This window comes from Vanessa tameamea, chromosome 21 (genome assembly GCF_037043105.1).
Source record: "Vanessa tameamea isolate UH-Manoa-2023 chromosome 21, ilVanTame1 primary haplotype, whole genome shotgun sequence".
In the NCBI taxonomy this organism is placed as follows: domain Eukaryota; kingdom Metazoa; phylum Arthropoda; class Insecta; order Lepidoptera; family Nymphalidae; genus Vanessa; species Vanessa tameamea.
This window is the reverse complement of record NC_087329.1, coordinates 8,780,667-8,793,440: the sequence shown is the minus strand read 5'-3', so window position 1 is coordinate 8,793,440 and position 12,774 is coordinate 8,780,667. Positions and strand designations below refer to the sequence as shown.

General features: G+C 32.9%; 1 non-coding gene across 1 annotated transcript; it reads left to right on the top strand.

The window, feature by feature from the left end:
- Positions 1–2,301: 2,301 nt before the first annotated feature.
- Positions 2,302–2,374, top strand: Trnam-cau (transfer RNA methionine (anticodon CAU)). Its single transcript has one exon. It is a non-coding gene; the product is annotated as a tRNA-Met (tRNA).
- The last annotated feature ends 10,400 nt before the right edge of the window (positions 2,375–12,774 follow it).

The window sequence follows — 12,774 nt, the reverse complement described above, 5'->3', positions numbered from 1 at the left end:
AGGAAGAAAAGGTACTGAACGGTTTTGTTTTTGCATGTTCACATATAGATAAAAAAGATCATTGAATTCAAGTACATATTTATTTATGTTACTGCCTGGTCGGTCTCAATGGTCTCTGTTTTCAACGGGTGTTTGATTTAAATTTAATTCCTATTATAGAATGAAAATACAAAAGTATTAGTAAAACTAATGTAACTCTGTCCGTCTGTTACGCTTTCATGATTAAATCACTAATTTATGGTGACGAAGTAAGGCTGAATCCCCTGGACGAACATAGGCATAAGTGGATATTCCGGTGTGCTGGCACCAGGCGCTCTAAGCATCGAAAAGTCCTAGTACGTAAGGGTATGTCATGGACATACCCTTATGTACGTGGCGATGCGACCGTCTATGGAGATGCTGACCAAAAAGAAGTTATGCGCAAGACTTTCTAGGGCACGGCAGAGTACACACTTCCAAATTCGAAAAACTTTTTATTCGCCTGACCTTTGGATAGAACACATCCTAAGTTTCTGGTCTTATATTAGACCTACGAGCCAACTATTCATAATTATTACTTAACAATATTAATGTCACATGGATAAAATTAACATAAATAGGCCGAGTCTTAGGCAAGAGCTAGTTGTCGGGTTTTCTTTAATAAGATTCTTGTTATACTGAAGTTGAAAACTTATATTTTCCAGAATACCGATTTCACACAAGCCATAAAATAAGTTTGCGCAGTTATAAGGTTCTCTTTGACGGTATTGAAAGAACTCAAGAAATAATTGCCTTGCCTTCAGCTTTTTCAAAGAAATGTCGGCTATGTTGAAAATTTAAAAAAAAAAGTGTTGCGAGACGGCATGTTTGATTTCGTCTGAACAGAGGCAAGTATATTTAGCCTAAATACTATGAAACAGCGCCCACATAGCATCAAGAGCTGTTCTAACATATAATCTACAGATTTGCTTGTAAAACAAAAGTAATTTAAACGAAAATAGCTTTTATCAATGAATAATTTATCGACTTAAAAAAAATTGAGCATCCCAATTTTGGTTGCATATTTTTTATGTTTGAAAATTTTGATTGTCTCGGATTATTCTTGTTATTCCCTTAAAGGTCCTTATGAGCGTTGCAGATATCCATGAGAGGTTATAATCTTCTTCCATCAGATGAGCCTCGCGATTATATTAACAGAACAGAGTCTTAAAGTTCCCAGTGTATGCTCACTCGTGCCTCGGAAAGCACTTAACGTTATTGGTCCTGTTCCTGAACTCATTTCGCATCGCAATTGCCCTTACACCATTTTTAGAGTAAGTGAACTATGATAATTGTGGAACCAGCTTTTGCCGGCGGTTTTTCCGAACCGATACGACTTGGAAACCTTCAAGGTAAAAGAGCGTACTCATTTCTTAAAGGCCGGCAACGCACCTGCAAGCCCCAGCTGTTGCAGATGTCCATAGGCAGTGGCAGTCACTTCCCATCAGGTGAGCCTCCTGTTCGTTTACCACCTATAATATATTTAAAAAAAAAAAGATAACTGACTGAAATTATTATTTTAGAATGGCAGCCATTTTCGAAATCGGTCAGAGCGATATTATATGTCTAAAAGATATATCGTTTAATTTTGCAAAGTTATTTTAACAAGTTATATAAAATGTGAAATAAAAGTTTCTCTAGAAAGAAATAAGCATATGTTAATACAATAAGATTCTCCTTCGTCAATGTTAAGAATTTCGACCTATTGATGGATGGGAATTTGCGTAGAATCACAAACAAGACTGGGGTCCGAGACGCATAGCAGGCATTCCTGCCTGAGCAAGGGAGATTACACGTCAGTTGAGGAATCGAAGGCAGTTTAATTAAATTTGTATCAAATTATTCACTAAGAAATCGGAACTGTCTTGTGGAATTATAAAGAGCTTAAAAAACAATTTTAAATTTTCGATTTTTGAATGTCATATAAATTGATCGACAACGTCCAGGGGATAGAACGCGTGCATCTTAATTTTCATGTTTTTTTAGTTAATCTCATGCTGAAGGAAAACGTCGTGAGGAAATCTGCACGTGTCTAATTCCAATGACATTTTGCTACATGTATAACAATATTTTTTTATCGGCTTGACCTGCGATTTGAACTTAAGATTTCAGAGACATTCAAGTTCTCACGTAAAGATTTTTACATGATTTTGTTTTTTTTTTTAATAATATTTGTAATGAAATAGTTAAAAATCACATCTGTCCGTGGAGATTAAATTAATATGAAGTTTATTAAAACCAAAACAATTTAAACGATTCTCAATATTCATATAAAATATCACCGCCTCGGTAGCGCAGTAGGCAGCGCGTAAGTCTCATAATCTTAAGGTCGTGAGTTCGATCCTCACCCGGGGCATTATTTTTGTTCAATATCAAAGTGAAATCTAACGATAAATATTTAACTTCGGTGGTATTATCATCTCTATATAATTACTGCCACTTTACTAATTTTCTTTGGTTGTCACCTATAATACTTCGATGGGAATTCGATGCGCGGCTTAGTGTTGATCGACACGAGATGTAATTAGAGTCATATATTTGATTATTGTTCAACGACAAGGGTCGGCTACTTTTTGCGTGTATTCGCTTGGTCGCAAATAAAGAGCATCACAATGCATCAGTCTCAATTTAAAAACGATATACAAATTCTAAATTCAAATTAAGCATTAATGTAATCAATTTTTTTTCTTCACATCTACGATTGGAGCTCTTCAAAATGAGACCATAACCTATATTTTTTGTGCAGCTATCGTCCCATAATCACTGGGACAAAAAGCGGCTTACGCTATAGACATAGGATAGGATTATTAATATCATAATCAGCCTGTAAATTTCCCACTGCTGGGCTAAGGCCTCCTCTCCCGTTGAGGAGAAGGTATGGAGCAAATTCCACCACGCTGCTCCAATGCGGGTTGGTGGAATACACATGTGGCAGAATTTCGTTGAAATTAGACACATGTAGGTTTCCTCACGATGTTTTCCTTCACCGCCGAGCACGAGATGAATTATAAACACAAATTAAGCACATGAAAACTCAGTGGTGCCTGCCTGGGTTTGAACCCGAAATCATCGGTTAAGATGCACGCGTTCTAACCACTGGGACATCTCGGCTCTTATCGCTAATTCGAAATTAGTATAGAAATAGTAAAATAATAGAAATATAGTATAATATAATTTAAGTTGGGAAAATATAGAAGTCGGTTTAATTTTTTTATAAATTATATACATATATTTAGAATGATAACTGTAATTTATGGAGCTTGCCCAGTTGTAATACTTTTTAAATCGACTTTTTTCAACTAAGCCAGTTTTAAAGGATTTTTTTAACATTATATATTTAATTGAATTCAATTAGTGCCGAAATTTATCAAACAACTTACTTTTTAGCCCTGAACCTCCCCTCGGACACGAACGAAGCCTCGGGAAAAGCTAGTATAATACTTAAATAAATAAATATAACTATACAACCTATTTTGTCCAAAGTAACCAATAAAATATTCCACAGATAACGTATAATATCTAATAAGAAGGGTGCGAGATCGCATTACAACCCTCTAAATCATATATTAGCGGCAAAATAAGTCTAATGGCTAACTTGTAATCAAAGAAAGAAAATTCTGACCATATTTAGGTGATGTTAAGCTGTGATACACTGAGAGTTATATTTATAATTAATGTAAAAAAAAATAATGCGCTTGTATTTGTAATCAGCTGTAAAGGTATGAGCAAATATGTTCTGCGATGCTGTCATGCGGAGCGGCTTTCCATTGGGTATACATCACTTATATGTTGCACAGAGTTACTGTCGGTCGTCTAGTTCTAGGTTATGATGACGTTTGAGTCGTCTCCCATAATGTAAAATAATATAAAAAACATAATATACTATTTAGAAGACACCAAATAAGCGACAATCCTCCCGCGAAATTTCAATAAAATGCTCTTTGCAATAAGTTTATATAAATATACAATATTTTTTATAGGAATAGTGCCAAACATTTACTTGCTTGGTAAGATTTCTGTAAGCCAATCGGGGTAGGTACGTCACATATTCTACCGCCAGCAATACTATTGCTGGGTAGGGTTTGAAGGGTAAGTGAACGAGTATACAGACGTTAGAGACTTTTCAGTTGCCAACGTTTGTGACGTATTGGCGATGTAAGAAACGGTTAAAATTTCATACAAGGCTAATGTATATAGGTTACTATGACGTGGCTCATTTGCCAGTCAGTCTACCTAAATAATAAAAAAAAAACATTTTATAACTAAACGAATTAAAGACTTGTTACAAAGTTTTCGTCTCCACAGAGCCATCTTTATTTGGGCAAGATGTTCGCTTCAACAATAAAATCCCTGCAAGCATGTTTAGCTTTATCAATTAATAAATATAATTGATATGCTCATACTAAAAAAACATAATATATAATATCATTGTTGGAGAGGGTAACTGATACTCCTGTTAGTTTTTAACGGTAGAAACTTCATTTGGAACTGGTGGTATCTTTAATAATGATTCTAAAGGGCTCAATGTAAAGTAACAGCCTTTAAATGCAGTCACTGCTAGACTAAAGCCTCCTCTACCTTTGAGGAGATGGTTTGGAGCTTACCGCACCACGCTGCTCCAAAGCGAGATGGTATGTATCCAATTAACATGATAGCATTTCATTTAAGTTAGACTCATGCATTTTTTGTCCCGATTTTTTACTTGAACGCCGAGCACGAGATGAATTATAAACACAAATTAGGTACATAAAAATTAAGTGATGCTTGACCGGGTTTGAACTTGCAATCATCGGTTAAGGTACATGCGTCCACTGGGTCTTGCTTGTTTAAGCCTTATTCTAAATTATTTTTATTTGATTTGAACTGTGATCACGACCGAAACGTGTGAGTTTTGGGTAAAGCTTTTATAAAAAAATAACAACATACGTTCAGTGTCTTTATACATCCCACCTTTAACAGTAAGGGGGGCGGAGGTGGACATCAAAGCGTTAAGTGCCCTTCTACTCATCGGATCCTATTTAGAGTCCCCTCTATAAATAAGATTATATTTTTGTTACACGCTACTCTTATTATTCGATTATTATAATATTACCATCGGTTAGGTTTCGATTACTTTGCACTGTAGAATATTAGCAGTGTGTACTTTCCACAGAGTACGAACGAAAGTTTGGACGAAATATTTTGATTAGTCTAACTTAATTATTCATGCTGTGGTTTCCTATAATTGAAGGAACACACATATTATTTATCTCTTAGAGACATTTTTGTTAATCATATTTAGTTTTATTATATATAAATAAATTATGTAATTTTATGTTATTTACAAATACATCCACACACGAATCCAAACACACAGTCATATTTCATTCTGAATATGATTCAAATATAAACAGTATATTTTTAAAATTAAGAATAAAGATGGCTTGCATCGCTAAGATATATGTAGATTCTAAATATGATTAAATTTAGTTACTGTGCTAAAACATATTATATAATAATTGGGAAACAAATGATAACATCTCGGTCATCTATACGTATAATAAAATTGGAGTGTCTGTTTGTAATATTAAAATAACCCATTTTTACTAAATGCATATGTATGTATACACGGTACATATACCAAATTTTTTTTTTTACAATTTTTGTCTGTCTGTTTGTTCCGGCTAATCTCTGAAACGGCTGAACCGATTTCGACGGGACTTTCACTGGCAGATAGCGGATGTAATAAGGAGTAACTCAGGCTACTTTTATTTTAGAATTATATGTAAAATAATAATAAAGACATGCTTTTTGATTAAATTCAAACGCGCACACAAGTCGCGGGCACAACTAGTTATTAATCTTTGATAATTTATTAATTATAGACTGTCAAAGCTGAGAATGCGTCGAGAATAATAAGGGCCACCGATTGGGCACTAAGTACACACACACTGAAAAATAGCATGACGCTTGGTGTGTGATCAGCGTGACACACACACCAAGATAATAAAGTTGGTTCGTGTGTTTTAGTTCTTTTTTAATACGACACTCTATCTAAATACATAAATAATATTAGAACAAATATGATTTCACTGTAAATTAACATCTCACTGGTTTTCCTTGGTTGTGGTGATTCTTTCCGCAACGGTAGCAGATATTGGCTACCGACGTAAACGTTCGGCGTTTCGTACAAAGCATTCTCCATTTCCTACGAATTGAATGTAGCTTAGTTAGCTTAGCTTAGTATGTAGCTTGTCTATATATACATATATATTAGTTTTTCATAAACGGACAAACATTTGTATTAATACTTAGGGAGGCAGAAGTAATCTAAAAGCCTGAGCTTTGGACGAAAAATATACTCATACATTTCGAACTGGGCGTTTCGTTAAGCTACGTGCACACTGGTGGGACATATTTATATAATTAGTTTTGACTTTTTAATTGAAAAATTAATTAAATATGTTTTATTGATAATTCTTGTGTTATTTCTTTAATAGTTGTTAGGGCTTTGTGCAAGTCCGGTATTACAGCTCATGAGACATAACATCTCAGTGCCTTAATTTTTTTTTATTTACCAGAACTTATAATGTCTGTGGTAAGCGGTGACAACTTAGCGTCAGGTCATATTTGGTAATCTTCAGGTTTATTTTTCAGATATGTTCTGAATAGCACCAATTTTATAGATACAGTTACGTTGTTACATAATCTTATATATAATATACAATATATATTTGAGTATTTCTGCACAATATGATCCAATTATATCATTAGAATCTAGTTACTCTCCTCTCTCTATCTCAGTTCTGATTTAATAGATAAAAAAAAAAAAAAAAAATGTGAGTACGTTTCGTTTAGTATTATATTTTAGCCATATACGTAATAAATAATAACGTTATAAAGAGGAAACGTTTGTTTGTATGTAGAGGTAATCTTCTGAACTAAAGATTCAACTCTTTTTTCTATTTTTTCTAATTTGGAAAATTATATGATGCTTAAGTACTATAAGGTGTAACAATATATATAAATATAATTTTCTTTATGAATAAATTCTACTTAACTTTTTATTCTGTATCTTAAAGTATCATAGTTCGTTATGTAAATGTTTAGTATGCACTTAGCCTCTTCGTCCATAATCCAACTATAAGTATATAAATAAATTAAAAACTATAAATATATATTTTTTATAGTTTGTGTGCACTCAGCCGAAACCAAAACCAAATACTAATCCCGCCACACACATTAACAGATCTCTAGCAGTAATCCGTACAGATTTACTCTACGTAACTTAAAACATGTTCGCTTTGAACACAGCCTTAATTGAATGCACAGAATTTTCTATTACCAGCTATAATAATGAATGAAAGAGCTTACTTATTATTATGTATTACGAAATTCATATGGCAACATTTTAATTATGGTTTAAATTACTATGCGATAAATATAGAACGAAATTGTTGCCTATTATAAAAAAAAAATATATATGCAATTCTGTAGTCATTTTGTATTCGTAAAACTGAGTTCAAACATATTAAGACATAGATGTGAAATTCAGTTAGAAACAATACTACACTTAAAGCATTTCAAAAATAGAAATCAAGAGAAGAATTATTAAATAATTCGTAAATTTGAAATGTTTTCATTTATCCAGTAACTTGTATTTCAAGAAACGGATCGTTGTTGTCTATCAATAAACGACGGGATGGTTTTCGTCGGAAGCAATTATTTTTTTCATTAGGCACGTGTATCAGTACCACGTGTCCCCAGAAACCATCGATACACGACTGGCGCGAGGAGATAACAGAACTCACAAGAATACGTATATTACATTGAATTAAAGCTATGATACCTAGATGTGACAACCACTTTAAAATAAGAAAAAAAAAAACAAAACATTCCAAGTGGTCAATGCTAATCATTTTCCACCTTCGTATCTCACTAGTTGTAATGACTCACCATTTTCATACAATCTAACCTAACATCTTGCATTCTAACATTTCATATCTTGTTCTGAGTTGAGTTCCGAGTTTATTCTCACAGAATACCGATGGCGACATAATCTGTGCCCTCTCAAATTAAAAAAAATTAATACCTATACCTGTTGTCATACGATCATTCATCATTCCTTAAATTCACGTTTCAATTGAAACTATTTTAAAGGTCATAAAGAATAACACATTTCAATATAACAAAAGTCGTATTAAAATATCATCAAGATTTTGAATAGTTTGATCTTTAAGCTCATGTCTAAAATATTCATTTCACCTCATGTCCTATCCAGTGTTACATAACTCATAAATACCTATACGTAATAACAAAAGTATGTTACTTAACAATCCAAGTTACCAACAAAGGAATGTTGCTGTTGTGATATATTAAGAGTTGTCAATACGGTACATTATTGCGTGACACGAACCAGTAATTTCATAAGATAACTTCGTTGTCCATTGCTAATGATGAGAGTATGAAAAATAATAGTCTTACGATGTTTGTCGTCCATTTAATAAATACGTTGAAATAAGACGTTCTTTGCTGTAAATATCTTAACTTAAACATATATTTACTTTATATATTAACTAGGAAATAAATAACTATATCTCATTCGAATCGTTTTATTACTATTCGGTTAATTAATATTATTCTAGAAGTAAATTATTGTCGTGCTAATAAACCTAGATTTGGTGTAGTTGTTAAAACTGAGATTCTTCAAATTCTCAATTAAATGTAAAAATTTAACACACACAAAATTAATTACATTCGTGACATTAAATGATCAAATCGACATATTACGAATGTCTGTCTAAGCAAAAAAAATGGGTATGTAATTTAAAAAATAAAAAGTACCAGACGCACACACACATATGTACGAATCATCGAATAATCGCATATATACAATAACTAATCAAGTCCCTAGCCCTCGGGTAGAACCAATATTTTCCAATATCGCGTAATCGACGCATCATTACTGTCGACGGCTAACATAAATTAATACCTCTCCCTTTATGGTCCAACGTCTGGGGAGCTTAATATCCTCTCTCATAAGTATTGATGTCTGTTTGTGAAGACGTAAAATAAATATAAAGGAAGAAAAAACGGAAAATGTTCGAGCTTGATAGTTTTTTTTAAAAGCTGAAAGCTACCGGGTCTTTTGTTAAATCGAAATGAAGAATTTGGAACGAATTACGTCATGACGTTTAATTTTGGAATTCGAATGTGTAATGATCCTGATTGGCCAATTCGAATTTGGAAACTGTTTTCAATTGAATATATATTCAATCCAAGATAGTATTGATTAATTTTTTTTATTTAAGCGATCATTTTATGAAGAGGAAAAACGGAATGATCTGCATATCATTTAAATAAAAAGATTTTAATGAATTCATTAGATATTATTAAAATTAATTGTTCATTGTTAAACTGGTTGCTTAATGTGGGATTTCGTAAGTGGAAGCATTGAAGATTAAAATTGGATATATCTGTAAGAAACACTATTGGCCAAAGATATTTTTTCCTCTCATAGTTTAGAGTTAATTCAACCAAGTTTGCTCTAATGTTGGTAAAATGTTGGACATATGTGATAAAATTTTATATGACACATCAAATTTCCTCTCGATGTTTCCCTCACTACTGAGGAAATTTGTAGTAGTAGTTCTGTAGAGAACTAGGTATAAATTATGAATACAAATTAAGGCTTCCAAAATTTTGTCCAAATTCCAACCCACGATCTTCGGTTAATATCAGCGTATTCCAGTTGTGAGCTACTCCCATGTTTCCCATTTTTTTTAATTTATGTGAATACTGAGTATTCACATAAATTAAAAAAAAAGTTATAATCTTAATTTGTCACGAATTTTCTCAAGATGTTTAAATTAATTGAAATATTGATCAAGTTTATCCAATTCCTTACAGGATAGCATTAGGGGGGAAGATGACATTTGAAGGGGGGATCCGCCATTTTATTTTTAATGTTTATTGCTTTTTGCCGGATAAATGCGCCCCGTGGGAGTGTGAGGCGAAGAATCAATGCGGTTGAGCCTTAAGATCCCTACTAAAGATCTCACTTTGTTTTATGTTACTATTTTCGTGACAATCTTACGAAATCTGTATTTAGTGACTTATGAACGTATATCACTTGTATTATAACATCATCAGGATTTTGTTATGGTTTAGGTTGGCGTACTGGTAAACAAGTCAGCTGGTAAGTGATCACCACCACCTATAAACATTGAAGCTGTAACAAATATTATTCCTTACGTCACCAATACGCACCCAACTTTGGGAGCTAAGATGTTCTATCCCTTGTACCTGCAGACACACTGGATCACTCAAACCGGAACTGAACAATAGAACATCTGATGAATGGATGATACTCACGTAACCAAGCTTGCACAAAGCCCTACCATCAAGTATCATAAATAAAAAGTCTTAACGTGATCCCAAGCAAAACGTTAATACACAAAATGATAAAATGTAAGTTTTAACAATAAAATTACGTTAGGACTTCATCTCGGATAAATTATTTTTAATGCTTTCTTGTTTCTTCATTCAATCGATGTTTCAATCGATATAAATTGAAAACAATAATTATTATAAGTTTTTAAACTTAGAATATCATTTTCATAATTTAAATTATCAGGCAAACGATCGACAAATTGCACAGATATACTTAATCTGTTGTGCCCGTGCCGATACAGCCTGGCACAGGGAACTATTTACCCACCTTTCCAAGTTTAGCTAAATTCCCAAATATTTTGAAATAGCAACTTTTTAGATTGTATTTTTTACACAAAAATAATCTTAGACAATTAATTACATTTCATTATTGTCAGTTTCAATATTTTTTAAATGATTTTATATACACTGATATCCAACATGACCCAAGATTGACGTAAGCGAAGAGAAACAAATTTTTAGTTCTGTCCGATTAAGGGTTAAAGGTGATAAACAAAATATTATTTAAGCTTGTCTTGGTAGCCGTAATCAATTATCCGTTTCGATTTCATAGTAAGCCACACAACATAACGATTCTGTTAGCCAATGTCTTTATATTTATGAAAGTGTGAGTTGAAGTTACAATTTTAAGTTTACACATTGTAACCTGTAATTCGAGTTTCGCGCCCATGGTAGGGGCGGGCCCTTCAGCCATTTTCATCACAGATGTTTTCTATGTTAATTCTATTGTTTTTTTGTTAATTTTTATAGTCTCCTTCATGGTCGATTTAGCCAGTTCGCTTTAGGATTAACGATAACGAGGCGTGGGCCTAAATCTTTGCTTAATTTCATTAAAATGGCTGCTATAAAAATCACGTTGCTACAAAATAATAGGGCTAAAAATATACGAATAAATATAAATATTGGACAACATCATATACATTACTCTGATCCCAATGTAAGTAGCTAATGCACTTGTGTTATGGAAATCAGAAGTAACTACGGTACCACAGACACCCAGACCCAAGACAACATAGAAAACTAATGAACTTTTTCTACATCGACTCGGCCGGGAATCGAACCCGGGACCTCGGAGTGGCGTACAAAGGTTATCATGGGATAACCTTTGTACACACTACTCGACCACGGAGGTCGTCGAAAGTTTTTTAATTACATATTCAATGATTATTATAATAAAATAAACTGAACGAATTGATTAAGACACTGATTTCTGTATAATATAGTTAAGTAATTATAATTGGTGTTCCTGAGTGACCCAGTATAATTCAAATCACAAGAGAAACATAGCTATAATATTGACGAAAACTCGGGTCGTTATAACACACAGTTTGTTGGAAGATTGACAAATAAATAAAGCATGCTCAATCTTGTTTCATCAACTAAGGAGTCGGGTAACTGGTTGCATGGGATACCCTCTAAAAATCTTAGGTAATTTTTAGACTAACCGTTAATGATTTGCGCAAAAATAATTCTCTAGCTAGCAGCATCTTTGTTCTTTGTACAGATGTCTGTGTGTCAAGTTGATGGAGTCTTACATTGGTTAAAAGGCATTGGTAGTGGTGAGTCTTCCTTGTGAAAGGAGTTCAGGAAAACTCTTCGTTTTCCGCTTTAGTTCTCTTAGTCACATATTAAAAAGAGCCCATCACCTTTGGCGTTTCCACTCTTATGGAAATGTCTGGAATCAATCTTGGTGATGGTGAAAATACTAATCCTGGTTCCTCGGGGAAAAATAAACGAAAATCACTCAATATATAGAGTATATATTTAGGACACGAGTACAATTGATATTGTGTTGTTGAATATTAAAAGTAAAAAAAAAATAATAATAATATTGTTTCAAATATTGACAATTATACGTTTGAGTTTAAAAAAATTTGTTACGTTTCAATACAATGAGAAACCTTAGTTAGGTATCTGTTTTGGTTTTCAACCTAATATTGTTTTTGGTACAGTAACATCAGAAAACAAACGAATTACTAAATAAAAAAATAATAGTATTTTTTTTAATTTAAGACAGGCTATGAAATTTAAATTACCACAATAAGGATTAATGTTGTTTAAGTTTTGAAATTTCCATAATCCCAATATCCAGATGTTTTAAAAAATATATATATTTTTAACCGACTTCAAAAAAAGGAGGAGGTTAATTCCGTGGTATTTTTTAATGATTGTTAAATTAGAAGACCTAAGAAATCATGGTTGAAATGTGTGAGGAGCGATATAAGAGATGAATGTGAACGCTCAGAAGACGAATAAAAGAGGAGAATGGAAAGAAAAGACACGCTGCGCCCCCCAAATATATGCGGAGCAGAAGAAATGACTTTA